Genomic DNA, 14,984 nt, shown 5'->3' with positions numbered 1-14,984 from the left:
CAAACCCAGTGTCGAGGGATGAGTTTATTATTGTTGTAACAGTCGGGATTATGGCATGAAGGCAGGATACCCTGTGCAATGGCACGCCTGCATAAGCTTAGACTCCGGGCATTTGCAGATGAACCCAAATGGATCAATGAGTGAGAGGAGTCAGATGCAGACTAAAATAAAAGTGTCTCATTTATAAGTGCACTAAACAAAAATCAAAAATAGGTGTCATCAGCCATTAAAATAAACACAGTTCAGGTGACACGTAATAAAAAGGTTAAACAAAGAAGGATGCATTTCCTTCTACTTCCCACCAAAACAGAGATCAAGTTTAAGAGAAAAGTAAAAAAAAACTACGTACTACATTTCACCAATAACAGTTCCACTTTTAGATGTTAGGACTTTTAAATACACCTACGGTACATTTCCTTCAGCTATTCAAAAGATTATCACACTGGTCAACAAACCAGTGAAAAAATTACCTTTGACATCAGCTGCTTGGTTTTATGAAGCTGTGGGATTAATACAACCAATTTCTTCTGATGCTCATCCCATCCTCACTGATTAGGGATCACAATGCAATGCTGGCTATGTGCTGCACTCCCTCCAGTAATGCTTAAAATGAGTTCACACCTCTCACACTGGGGTAAATACACCTATCTCTGGACCCTCTCTCAAACATTAATGCCATTGTTAATCTGTGATTTAAACTTCACAATGGTGGGCAATTGCCAGTATGATAGCAGCCTTTTTTGGTCAGTGGTGTATGTAGATCTGTAGATCTCTCAGGAGCCACATATACCTTGAGTGCAACTCCACCCAAAGACATGATATGCTATTATAACTGTCAGTCATATAGTCTGACTTACCCAGTGACTTAGCCCAACCAGTCCATGATTTGCCACGACAAAATCAAGAGTTGCAAGAGCTGAGAACTAAAGAACACTCAGCAGGAATATGCATATAATGCAGATACAGAGAATAAGGAAAATGGGTGTTTTAAACCACACAAAAAGAAGAGAGCTTTGTCTGTCAGATGTGTTGTACTTTATATACTACAACAGAATGGAAAAAAAGAGTAGAGATTGCAGCTGAACTCTTCATACCTGGACAGCACTGGCTCCATCAGGCAGCATGTTACTGGCTATCAGAAAAAGGGACAAGCTCAGAATACTTTGGAAATGTGAAACTGTACTGTGTATGTTGTCTCAGAGTCACGTGTCCTGTGATTTAGGAGTGTAATCTGACATACTCAAGTGGAGAAATCAGCAGCTACAGTTGTCACGTTTGACATCCCCTCTGACTAGAAGTCGTGTAATGTGCCACTGACTTTAGTAATAATAGTATTTTGTGACATTATTCAAAATAATACTGTAAATAGGTTTAGCGACAGATAATTCAACTTTGTTAAGAAGAACTGTTGAGGAGGCAACTGCTTAGTTCAAAACTTTCTCTTCCCCAGTGTCTAATTTATGTCTCCCGCATTACATTTATTTATTTAGCTATCACTTTTAGCTAAAAAGCACCTTACAAAATATAAATATCTCTCAGCAAGTGCCAGATTATCATAGGCTACAATCTTTCACACAAACAGAAAATGGTTTATATCCATCCATCCATTTTCCAACCCGCTGAATCCGAACACAGGGTCACGGGGGTCTGCTGGAGCCAATCCCAGCCAACACAGGGCACAAGGCAGGAACCAATCCCGGGCAGGGTGCCAACCCACCGCAGGACACACACAAACACACCCACACACCAAGCACACACTAGGGCCAATTTAGAATTGCCAATCCACCTAACCTGCATGTCTTTGGACTGTGGGAAGAAACCGGAGCGCCCGGAGGAAACCCACGCAGACACGGGGAGAACATGCAAACTCCACGCAGGGAGGGCCCGGGAAGCGAACCCGGGTCCCCAGGTCTCCCAACTGCGAAGCAGCAGCGCTACCCACTGCGCCACCGTGCCGCCCAAAATGGTTTATATTCACTTTGGAAATGTATTGTTACAACATAAGAGTTCACATTTAAAACCACTGAAGGGATAAATTATGTGTACAAATCTTTGCCAAGTAGAAAACTATGATGATTTTCAAGGGGATTGGATACTTTTGCACACCACTGTATGTGTAGTCATTCATACATGGCAAATTTAGAGCTGCCTGTTGATCTAGCTTCTGTGGTTATGGGATCCAGAAGAAGAAAAATTCATGCAAACAGAGTGACAGCATACAAATTCCATAAACACAATTACCACGATGGGATTCGGAATCAGTGTTCTGGAGCACTAAGGTCATAGGGCTATTGAATGTCTTTGAAATCAATGAAGTAGAACAATTCAGTTTGTATATCTAAAGCACGGGCAAGTAGTGAGTATCTTAGTTAGGGTCATATGGAATGTATGGTGACAGCAGTTATTTATTATTACTACTATTCTGTCTTTATTCAATGTGACTTACAAGATATGATACAGATATTTACATCCAGAGCTGGATTTTGTTGTGGCATGAACAAGCATATAGTTTACTGTATTAGCCATAAGGCCGCTTCCTGTGCTATTACTCAATGTCTTCTAATTAATTAGATACCAACTTGAAGTGCGTGGGTTTTTTCCTTTCTAAAAAAACTTGCTTCCTATTCCATAAGTTATTAGTGTTGCTTTAGAGAGGAGTGGAAGGGTGACCGGTGCTGATAACAAACCTCACAATGTATTTACCTCATTTTGCTCTACTATTGTGACATGCAGCTCAGACAGTGAATGCAGACTTAAATACTTGATACCATAACATCGAAAAGCAAACTCATGCTTGTGGGACAGTAACAGACTAGAAGCTAAACACATTCACTTGTTGCCTGGAATTGTTCTTAAATTAAGTGACCAAATACAACCTACACCAATAATACCTTTAGGACTGAGAATGAGATGAGAGCTCCTGGTCTGTATCTTTCATGTAAATTTATTCATTTTCGGTAAGGCATTAATCATCAGTGTGTTTCAGAAAATTAAGTTAGGCACTGCTGATCAGGAGGAGTAACATGCCTGAGAAGGTAGACTTTATTAATCGTGCATACTAAAACAAGATACAAAATGTTTTAAAATCTTTTTTAAATGTGTGGTGTGAAATATTTTTCAACAGCCTCAAAATTACAGAAAACAGCCCACGCTTCATTCTTTATTAAGCAGAAACTGAAGCTCAGCCAAGAATTTCTTAGTGTTGCACAAATCTGTACCACAAAGGCAGTTTTGTAGAATCATCTCCGATGGAGGCAATTTTCAGAGGAAGCAAAACATTTGTGTGATAAGTTAAATGAAAAATTGGCAATCCGTATTGCTTAAAATAACAGAAAGGACTGAAAAATATGATCCAAATAATTTTAGTAAAATTTCTGGTACTGTCATACAGTAAAGAATCTCTTGCTAAGTAAGATAAACCATTCTGGATTTTTACGTTGTAAACTTAAGACTATTATTATGTCCATCTATTAAATGATTCTTGAGTAAAATGACAATTCTATGCTACATCTTGATTTTAATTTTCTGTGGCTTTTTGTCAAGATATTACTTACAGTGAGTAATGTGTATTAATTCTGACACATGTTTTACTGTATGCCTATAAATTCATTCAGCTCTTTTGAAAGCTTTTAAAATGCTCATTGTCTTGCTGAATATTTGAGTTAATTTGCCATATTTTCAAAAAAGTATGTTTTTAATTGAATGTTAGTGAAAATGCACTCTCTAACACTAAAGATAAGATATTTCTATGGAGAAATCCCTACACTAATAGATAGATAGATAGATAGATAGATAGATAGATAGATAGATAGATAGATAGATAGATAGATAGATAGATAGATAGATAGATACTTTATTAATCCCAAGGGGAAATTCATAAAGCTGTTGAAAAGGCTGCCACTCTCGGCGGCGCCCGAGTCATATCCATGTATGCATGCACACATATACACTCCTTTATTATTTTTAATGGTTGTCATTCACATTAGCAAAGTAGCAAGCATAATACTTCATGACAAATTGTCAAACTTAATGATATAAAAACGAACCTGCATTGCATGTGCAGTAGGTTTTTTATATAATGTAATTTCAAATGAATCATGTCACCTGTAGGCCTGCCATTTGGAAAGAGTCGAGATTAATGAGCTTTTTTAACACTTGTACAGAAAAGAAAAGTTCAAAGTGATAGCTGCATGGCAGATGACACACGTAAATAAATCTGCCTATCAAACAAACCAAAACATCTCATGCATTGTTTTACAATGGAGATGAATTGACTGCTGAGTTGTCAGTATACATTTAAAATTAGGCTTGAAGGCTTATAGCATTTGCTTTTATATTCAGGAACACTATGATAAAGACTCAATGTAATTTTTTTAGTATCATTTAGTGGAAGCATGGCTGCCTCAGATTTCCAGAGTGCTGAGTTAGAATATCATGACCTGCCCAAGTTTATATGTTCTTATTCACATGGGTTTTCCCTCTTACATTCCAAAGACATGTATGTTAGGTTGATTAGTGACTCTACATTATGTCAGTATTAGAGACGGCAGGTTTGTATCCAAGTGTGCTCAATGATGGATTAGTGTCCTATGCTGAATTGGTTTCTACCTTGAGATCATCCAAAGACTCCAGCTCATTGTAACCCTGAATTAATTATTCTGTTAAAAAATGGATAGAGGGATAGTATTCTTCAACATGATGCCAGGCACATGTCAGCTGTGGTCTGTTTTACATTATTAGAACATATTCCTTACTCCTTGTTGCACCCCGCCTCACCCTCATCACTCCTGTTATATTGCCTCTAAGAAACCTCATTACTACAGGTCTTCCCATGCTAATTTTGTATTCTGCAACTGATCTGCCCTTTTCATCCTTATCTTCTATAGAAATGGAATGGATTTTATTAATAAAAATCAAAGCCTCACAAACACTGTTAAGTACATCTTTTTTTGTTTTGTTTTGAAAACAAGCTACCAAATTGACATGTTCCTGGTGCCCATGATACTGATGAAGGTGACTATAGTTACTGTTTAATAAATGTTACCTATTTGTTAATTTGGTAAATTTTGGCCCATTTATGGAAAAGTAAGATGCAATGTTTACTGTTAGAATATCACTAGGATAGTTTTTTTCTCAGGTTCAGTCCAAGGAGAACCCCATTGGCTATAGGTTTTTGTTAAAATCAATTTCATAATCAGTGCATCACTCTTGTCTCCTGGTTTGACGTTTTATTTTTGCTGCAGCATGCAGATGGGAGAGTCAGAGTCTGACATAAACAGAATGTATACAAGAGAGATCTGTCGAATCAATAAAATGAATAAGATGACAGGTTAGTCATGGGATACATTCTCCTTTGATTTGAGCACAGGAAATAGAAGATAGATACTGCCTGATTATAAAATGTAATTCATCTGAGAACTTTCTTCCTGGCACTCTGTGAATAAATATTTGCCAGTAAAGTGATAGATTATCTCTGTTTGCGGTCAACATTAAACCAAAATACAGCAGGGGAAGGTACATGTCATCTAAGTGAAATAGGTTTACATCCATTTATTTTGGTAGTCAATTGGGCTTGGCTAAGACGTTAAATTTATTCTAAAATGGTTCATTTCAGGCTGTTAAGGTGAGTTTTCTTTAAGTGTGAACAAACTTCTACTTTACATAAATCCTATTACATTTGTTTTCTGCCACAGCACAATTGGTTGCTGTCTTCACATTGCGCTAAACCCAAACTCTTATATTCATGTAAAAAAGAAATATTATGAAGTTATGGAATTAAGATCTGGTGAAAATGACATGCTGTGCATCTTGCAATAATGTCAGTAAATGTGTGTGATTTCTTCGATGTTATAATATGTTACTAGACTGTGCGGTGTTCACAGCAGTTTTCTGCCTTATGCCAGGCCTTCCAGGATATTCATTTGCCCCTCTTGACTCTGAATTAGATTAAAAAGGTTTGAGAAATATATGCTATAATAGTAGAAATCTATATTCTGCTTGGAATGACATACGTCTGTTTCCCTTTACAGCCTTTTATATGGCACTTTTCTGTGCTGAACCCATCCTAGGCACTTTACATGTACAAATATATATAGTTCAAGTGTTTGTCTGCTTTTTACATTTAGAGAACATACAGGATGTGTGACTTGCTTACAGTCACAAAGTTGAAGGCAGTTTTATAGTTTCAATTTCTTTTCCATAAAGACTATTTATTATCCTCTTAAGTATATCTGTATAGGTGGTAAAGTGCTTATGATTGTTCATTTGTGTTCCTAAGCTATTTTATAATGGCCTGTTCAAATAGTTTGCAAGATACAGTTTTAAGTTAAAAAGTTTGCATATACCCAGTATCCAATTTAACTGTTATTGTTTACCATGCTTTAATGTGAATAAGAATTTTGAAAATATTATATAGTTGGTCAGATCTATGAGGCTAGAGATCTGTGCCAGCAATTGGAAAGTTGCCAGTTTGAATCCCATAAGTGCCAGAAGTAACTCTACTCCGTTGGGCCCTTGAGCAAGGCCCTTATCCTGCAATTGCTTTGTTCTGGTTATGACGTTAATCTGCATCCAGCCCTTCAAGGAGGTCCTCCAACTTACAGGGAAAACTTGAGGGTTGGTGACAGGATTGGCACTCCAGCCACCGTAAAAAAACCTCACATTGTTCCAGTGTGGTGCTGAGGTGTCACCAACTGCAATCGCGTCCCAATCCAGGTGATTTGTCGTGTGGTGGGTGCAGCAACGTACTATCAGCACTTGCTCCCAACCTCCTCATAGTCAGATCTAAGATAACCCAACTTGTTGCTCTGACCTATCTACTGCATGTTTATGAGGGGCTGGGATTTTATTAAAATACAAAAGAAAACATAGTCTTTTATTGTTTCAGAACAAAATTACCAGTAATATGTGATGAATTACTGCAATTAAAATGACATGGTGAGGCAGTGTTTTTTTACCAAGAAAATAAGCTCAGATCCTGCTTCCTGTTACTGCCTCTGTAGAGTCTGCACGTTCTCCTTGTGTGAGGATTATTTAGATAGATAGATAGATAGATAGATAGATAGATAGATAGATAGATAGATAGATAGATAGATAGATAGATAGATAGATAGATAGATAGATAGATAGATAGATAGATAGATAGATAGATAGATATTTTTCCCCCTTTCTTCTCCCACATCCTAAAGATGTGGCCCAGTGTGAAGGTACCTTCTTATGAACAGTCCTTATTATCCATCCATTATCCAACCCGCTATATCCTAACTACAGGGTCACGGGGGTCTGCTGGAGCCAATCCCAGCCAACACAGGGCACAAGGCAGGAAACAAACCCTGGGCAGGGTGCCAGCCCACCACAGAATAGTCCTATTTATTTGTGGTTCATATCTTGAGCATCAAACTGCTGGTAAAGTCTCCTACTTTTTGTGACCACAAAAGTGGATAAAGTGGTTCAACAAATGGATGATTGGTTAACGTCTATTTTTGAGGAGCATCGGTTTTCATTTATAAAGTTAAAAAAATGTCTATATCCATATGGTTTGCTTATCTTGATTATAATTTATTTTGTACTTCTACTTATTTTGTATGTTTATTTTGTGACACTGTTATTACTACTATTTAGTTTCAAACCACAAGAACCTAATTATTTCAGCTCATTACAAGGGACTGAGGATAAGGAAGGAAACAATTCTAAATGATTTTTGCCTGCCTGCACAGCACCCAAACTTTTTCTGTACTCTAAATCTCACATTTATTAAGCTTTCTAAGCTCTTCTATGAGATTCAGAACTCACTGCACATCATACTAATTTGCAAGGAATCAGTCTTTGGCTTTACATGTCATCAAAGCAGCTCCACCACAGAAAATATCAAACCACTTGATTTAAGGAATGCTATGAAAGCAGGCCACTTGCTTGTGCCAATATTTTGGAATAGAAAGTAAAGTTTAATTTTGCACACAGAGATGATGAGTAAAAGCTGTATGCCAGTACAAGAACTGCTAGACCAAGGTCAGTCTCTTCGAATAAGGCAATATGCGCTTGAAAAAGCATGGTAATTTATTAGCACTATATGTCAGTACTCAAGATTGCAAGAGGCTAAATTAATATTACACATATTACACATTTTTACTGTATAACAGTATTCCTGTTATTCAGCATGAAGCTTTCATTTTCCTTACTGAATGGCAATGCATGGCATACAGTACCTGTTTTCTTCAGTCTTTATTTGGAAGTTAAATTTAAAGATTTTAAAATGCATAAGGTAATATCTCTAATATCTCTCTGATGCTATTTTAAATATTTCACTGTACTCTGTACATGTGAAAATGATGACTCTTAAACAGTGCAACCCCTAGCCAAAATGAGGCCCTAAGTGGAATCTTCTTGAGTATCCGAATACACATCCACTACATTAGTATTTCTTTTAGCAGCTTTATACATTTCTCTAATATTTATTATATAAATAATTGTATATAATAATGTAGTTTATTATTATATTTAATATCATATACAAAAATAAAATACACAAAGAAGCACACATCACAGACTTAACTATAACTGTTAACATCCATCCATCCATCGTCCAACCCGCTGAATCCAAACACAGGGTCACGGGGGTCTGCTGGAGCCAATCCCAGCCAACACATGGCGCAAGGCAGGAAGCAATCAGGGGCAGGGCGCCAACCCACCTCAGGACACACACACACCCACACACCAAGGACAATTTAGAATCACCAATGCACCTGACCTGCATGTCTTTGGACTGTGGGAGGAAACCCACGTAGACATGGGGAGAACATCCAAACTCCACGCAGGGAGGACCCAGGAAGCGAACCCGGGTCTCCTTACTGCAAGGCAGCAGCGCTACCACTGCGCAACCGTGCCACCCACTGTTAACATCAAAAACAAATATTTTTTAAAATAATCAAACCTTGAAACTGAATGTTTAAGGGTTTCTACAGTCTCTTTATTGCATATCACGATGGCACATGTCTACATTTTCTGAAGGCAAAGTCATATATTAGGTCATCACATGATGGCTTCTGTGCAAGTTCTGAGCTGATACTGATGACAGCCCAGCTGTATCATGGATGACCAGCTGTATCAAGAATGTTTGATGAGTGTAAGTTTTGAAAAATTGGTAAATGGAAGAGTTACTGCAATCCAGAGGGCAAACCATAGATTTGGACTTGAATGGTATTTGATGGCAGTGATATACTAATTTATTTGTTTTCTTTATAAATGAAGGCCTAATTTGTAACAATAATAATAATAATGGTCCAGGGTGTCAATGTGTGGTTACTCTTTCTTACTTGATATTCCCAAACAACATCACATGTGACCTGATACAACAAAAACAAGAAAAATGTTCATTCTACTACTACTATTATTAATAATACTGAAGGTAATGATGTAAAATTTGACTAATATTGCAACTAATGCATAAAATACTACTAATAATAATAATGAAATAGGAACTACTACTACTACTACTACTACTCCTGGACGTGCCTCATAAACTTATTTAATGCTGTAAATACAGGGTCAAATTGAAGCTGAATATTTAGATATTTAAAAAATGAACCTATGAATATTTCACCTACACTTATGAATATATTTAAACTTCATTTTGTCCTTACAACAACAGCAGATAGCAATAAGGTCAGTCAGTCATTATCCAACCCGCTATATCCTAACACAGGGTCACAGGGGGTCTGCTGGAGCCAATCCCAGCCAACACAGGGCACAAGGCAGGAACAAATCCCCAGGCAGGGCGCCAGCCCACCGCAGGCAATAAGGTATTTAACTAAATCATTAATGTTAGCTGCCAATAAAACTAATCAATAATTGAGCTTAATCTGGGCTATTTGCTCTTTTTGAACATCTAAGGTGCTTGCACGAAGTTTTCTCACAATTAAGCCAAAAACTAGCTAGTAAGCAAGAGAGCCGCCTATGTGTTGGTAAAATTTGCAAACATGTCCTCAATGCAACAACATACAAAGCACTTCATATGCTGACTAATGTTAAACGTGTGTAAATCCTGAGGTTTACATGGCTGTAATAAATAATCCTTAAACATGTGTCAGCTAGGTAGTGTAACATCAAATAATATCTGTTATAACACTTGATATCAGAGAAAAGCCAAGAAAAATGACACCTTTTATTGGCTAACTAAAAAGATTACAATATGCAAGCTTTCGAGGCAACTCAGGCCCCTTCTTGATTACATCTTGCCTGAAGAAGGGGCCTGAGTTGCCTCGAAAGCTTGCATATTGTAATCTTTTTAGTTAGACGATAAAAGGTGTCATTTTGCTTGGCTTTTCTCTACATTCATAATGGCTAACATGGTACAACACCCTAGTACTACTAAACACTTGATATCAAAACTGTTACACATAATGCCATTCCCCTACTCTAGTATACCACTAGCTCTAGTGTAGTCGGAATTGATTTAACATTAGCGAGCTTACTGGAAGTTACACAAATTAAGATTTCTAAAGAGAACTGCAAGTGCAGCACAAGCTGTTTCCTTAGGCCTTTTTTTTTCTTTTCTTTTTCCGCACCATCTCTCTGCTCGTTAATGGAAATTGGTAAATGGTATTATTCAAAATGTATGACTAAGCTTGTCAGAGTTCTAGCTATAATGGAGGGATAATCTCATCTTCCTAAAGGAGAAGTCATTAGTACTGAGAAAACCAATATTGACTGTCAAGGAATAGTGGATGTGCTATAATAAACTAATAATATCAAGACAATAAATTTAAACAAAAATTAAATACATAAATTATGCTATTCACATTTGTCTATGTTTAGCTGATTTTTTTTTTGTTTTATTATATACACAGAGTATCTGTCTGTATTAGTCTGATATCAAAAAGATATCTTCACTAAACTGTATTTTGTTCTCTTAAGTTTAGACATTTGCATTAGAATACAATAGATAAGAACAATTCATTTTTTTTCCATCTCTTCACCTTCATGGGACCCTGCTAACCCAAACTGAAGTTGCAGTTCCCAGATGATCAAGAGTAGGGATTCCGAGTGATTTGGACATCTGGTCCAATCCTGCAAATTGCTGAAAAACGTAATCTTAGTCATAAGAGAAAGATGTCAGAACAGACAATGCATTGCAGCTTGCTGCGTGTGGTGCTACGCAACCACAGACCACTCAGATTGCCCATGCTGACCCCTGTCCACCAATAAAAGTGCCTACCATGGGCAATTGTCTGTGAGAACTGGACCATGGAGCAATGGAAAAAAGCAGCCTGGTATCATAAATCATGTTTCCTTTTGTAGACCATATACAGTGCTTCATGGCAAAATATTTCTCTGATGAAAGTGGCCTCTTTCAGCAGGATAAAGTGCCTTGCCACACTGCAAATTTGCTCAGGAACGGTTTGAAGAACATGACAAAGAGTTCAAGGTGTTAACTCAGATTCCAAATGCCAAAGAACTGCATCTGTGGGATGTGCTGAAAAAGAAGAGTCCAATCCATGGAGAGACCACTTTGTAAATACAGGACTTACAGTAAAAGGGTTTGCTGCTAATGCAGCTTCAGAGTTCTTGTGGAGTCCATACCTCAATGTGTTAGAACTGTTTTGGTAGTTCGAGATGGGCCTACACATTATTAGTCAGATAGTTTTAATGCTGTGTCTCTTTGGTGTATGTTTGCTCCTTTTCTTAACCATCTTTTCCAGCTTAAAGTCATCAAAGGTGGCACCCATTTTGAAAGGAATTAACTATGAATGAGATTCCTATTTGAGTAATTTAATCCACTGGAGAAACTGAAAATCAGTCAGGTGCCTTAACAAGTTTCTCTTTTACTGTCACTGTGTGCAATCACGTATTGTTTTAATATTATTGATTAAAACTTTTGTGCTTATATGAATGTTATTGTTAATTGACCATCTTCTTTAAGGTGATTACATCAACATTAGTGTAAAAACGCTGACGTATTCGTTGTGACTTTTTTTAACATTAATTATTTATTTACCCACCTTCTTTTTATAAAGCACTTTTAGGATAGTAGTACCCTACCAAGTGCATTGCCTTAATTTTACAAACAAGAAAAAACTAATATTGCCATAATCAACAAAGTTGTAGGATAGAATATTGTAGTCTGGCCTGTCTGTCTTTTCAATTAAACAATAATGTCTCAAAGTCATCATGACACACTACGCAATTTTTCCAGTGATTTTCTGTTGCAGATTTCATTTACATAATCAGAGGCATTTGTGACATACACCCCTGACCAGCAGCCATGTAGTCTGACGTCCCCAGAATAAACTCATAAACCAGTTTGAATTTGTCTTATGTTGTAGAAGCAGACTTGTGCACTTGTGAGGGCTGACAACCGGTGAGGGCTCAGCAGGAAGTGCAAGGCATATAATGCAGCTACCAGGAATTAGTGTGGGCATCTTGGACCTTATAAACAGAAAAGAGGCTTGTCTGTCTGATGTCTTGTGCTTTATGTACCATAACAGTACGGAAAAAAACAAAGGAAAGGAACAGAGATTGCAGCTGAACTTGCCATACCTAGTAAGCCTTACAACAGTACCAGCTCTATCAGGGAACAAATTATTGCCTGTCAGAAAAAGGGGTTAGTATGTGATACTTTGGAAATATGTAACTGCCCTGGAAAGTTGTCATTTTCTTAATATTTTTATTTTATTAATTTTCATTGTAATCATTCCATACAAACAGATCAATTTATAACCCAACAAATTTGAAAACAAATCAAACCCCACCCCTGAGAAAGAGAGCTTAGCTAAAGGAAAATTTCTTTAAGCTTTTTAATAAGGCAACATTAGACAAAAGAAGGGGAGAAGTAAATATCTATATAAATAAGAGATGGAGAAGGGAGTTAAATGCAATAATAGTTATTTCTCTTATTCTAAAATAATATTGATTAAATCCTGCCATGTTTTGAAAAAATTTTGTACAGATCCTCTAACTGAAAATTAGATTTTTTCCAATTTCAAATAATATAAAACATCGGTTTCCCACTGACTTATAAGAGGAGAATTAGGATTCTTCCAATTTAACAAAATAAGTCTGCGTGCCAAGAGTGTAGTGAATGCAATCACCGTTTGCTTGTCCTTCTCCAATTCCAGTCCATCTGGAAGGACACCAAACACAGCTGTTAGTGGGTTAGGAGGGATTGTGATACTAAGGCTGTCTGAGAGGCACTTAAAAACTTTTGTCCAAAATGATGTTAGTTTGGTGCAGGCCCAGAATATGTGACCCAGTGAGGCAGGAGCTTGGTTGCAGCGCTCGCAGGTTGGATCCTGGCCTGGAAACATTTTGGACAGTTTTAAGCGAGACAGATGAGCTCGATATATAATTTTTAGTTGAATAATTCTATGCTTTGCGCATATAGAACTCGAGTGAATTGTGGAAAAGTTGTCATTTTCTAAAACCAGTGGCACCTTACACAACCGCTAGTTGGTGGGGGTGTCAAACATGATGACTAAAATTGCTGACCTTGCCCTCTCTCTTTTTTTTTTCTGCTGTGGTCATCAGACACGCAAGCCTCTATTCTGTTTGCAAGGTCCAAAACGCATATGTGTTATTCATAACTGCATTGTACGCATTGTGCTTCTGGATGAGCACTTCTTGGTTCTCAACTCTTGTACACACAAAGACTGCCTCTACAAGTTAAGAGAAAATCAAACCTGTTTAATTTTGTTGGGGAACGTCGCAGAAAGGTAGGAACGAGTCGTTGGGCACATCACAGTACATGATGTTAATGAAGTCTGAGACTGAAAATCACTAGAAAAGATTTGTGTCAGGGCTGAAATGTGTCATCCCCTGCAATGCCTAGTCATGCAATATGACATCCTTGGGGGATATGATCAGCAACTACAGTCATTAATTTTGACATCCACTCTGACTAGAAGTCATGTAATATGACATCAGCTTTAGCTGTTCTTTCCAAGGGAACCCTTGGTATACTCTTTGGCTATCAAGAGCCATTGTAATCTCCTGGTGTCATGGCAAATATACCCAGATTCACTGTGCCTTTACGCTTTTACACATGGCAAAGAAAGGCACCAATTCAGTTACAAACTGGACAGAATCTATCTTTTCCTGTGACATTAGGAATCTACTACATCAACAGTTTCTAAATTAAATTAGTCCAATATATAAATATTTCTTCACCAACGTTTTCAGATTTAGTTTGTTTTATTTCAAGTGATTTAGACCTACAATACAATATTAATTTAATTATTTCAATAAGAGTGTGTTTTTACTCATTTTCAAGTGGTAACTGAGAAAGAACAATACCACAAGTTACAAAATGAGAAACCTTCCTCATTTACACAAACTCAGATCTGTTCATCAAGCTTGACAGATTCACTAAAAGTACTTTATTGGTCTTTTTCCATCATTTTTTACTATCCTGATAATTCTATAGTTTTATTTTAATAAACAATTTTGAACAATCCATATGTGCAATGTTAACACTCTGGACTCTAAAATTAAATATGAAGTGTGGAATTCTTCTGAAATGCAGCTTATGTGCACAGAGGATGTGGCTCATTCAGAAATATATCAACTCTTAATACAGGACAGTCACCTCAGGCGCACATTGTAAAAGCTAATAGATTTGGTGTCCTTGATTACAAGCAGCAAGCCTTTCTGTTGATGGAATTGCTGCTTGGAAGCCTTGTACACAGACCTTGAGGCCTGAGCCTGTGCCTGTCTGCTGTGAAAGACCCTGAGAGATAAGAAACTCTTCTTTTTTTTCTTTTTGGAACAGGAAGTTCTTCTCTGTTCTTCATCACTTACATTGCTTTGACGTTCAAAGAGAAAGAAAAAAGGATCAATTATATAAACATCATAAATATATCTGATAATCGTGTTGAAATAATAAAAATCACAGCAAGCAGCATTTATGAGTTACCTACTTAATATCAAGATCAACCAACCTTTGCACGCCTTGTTTTTCTTTTCTCTCCCTCTTTTGTTTTTTTACATAGTTA

This window comes from Erpetoichthys calabaricus, chromosome 2, assembly GCF_900747795.2.
Source record: "Erpetoichthys calabaricus chromosome 2, fErpCal1.3, whole genome shotgun sequence".
NCBI classification, from domain to species: Eukaryota; Metazoa; Chordata; class Cladistia; order Polypteriformes; family Polypteridae; genus Erpetoichthys; species Erpetoichthys calabaricus.
Note: the sequence above shows the minus strand (reverse complement) of the source record.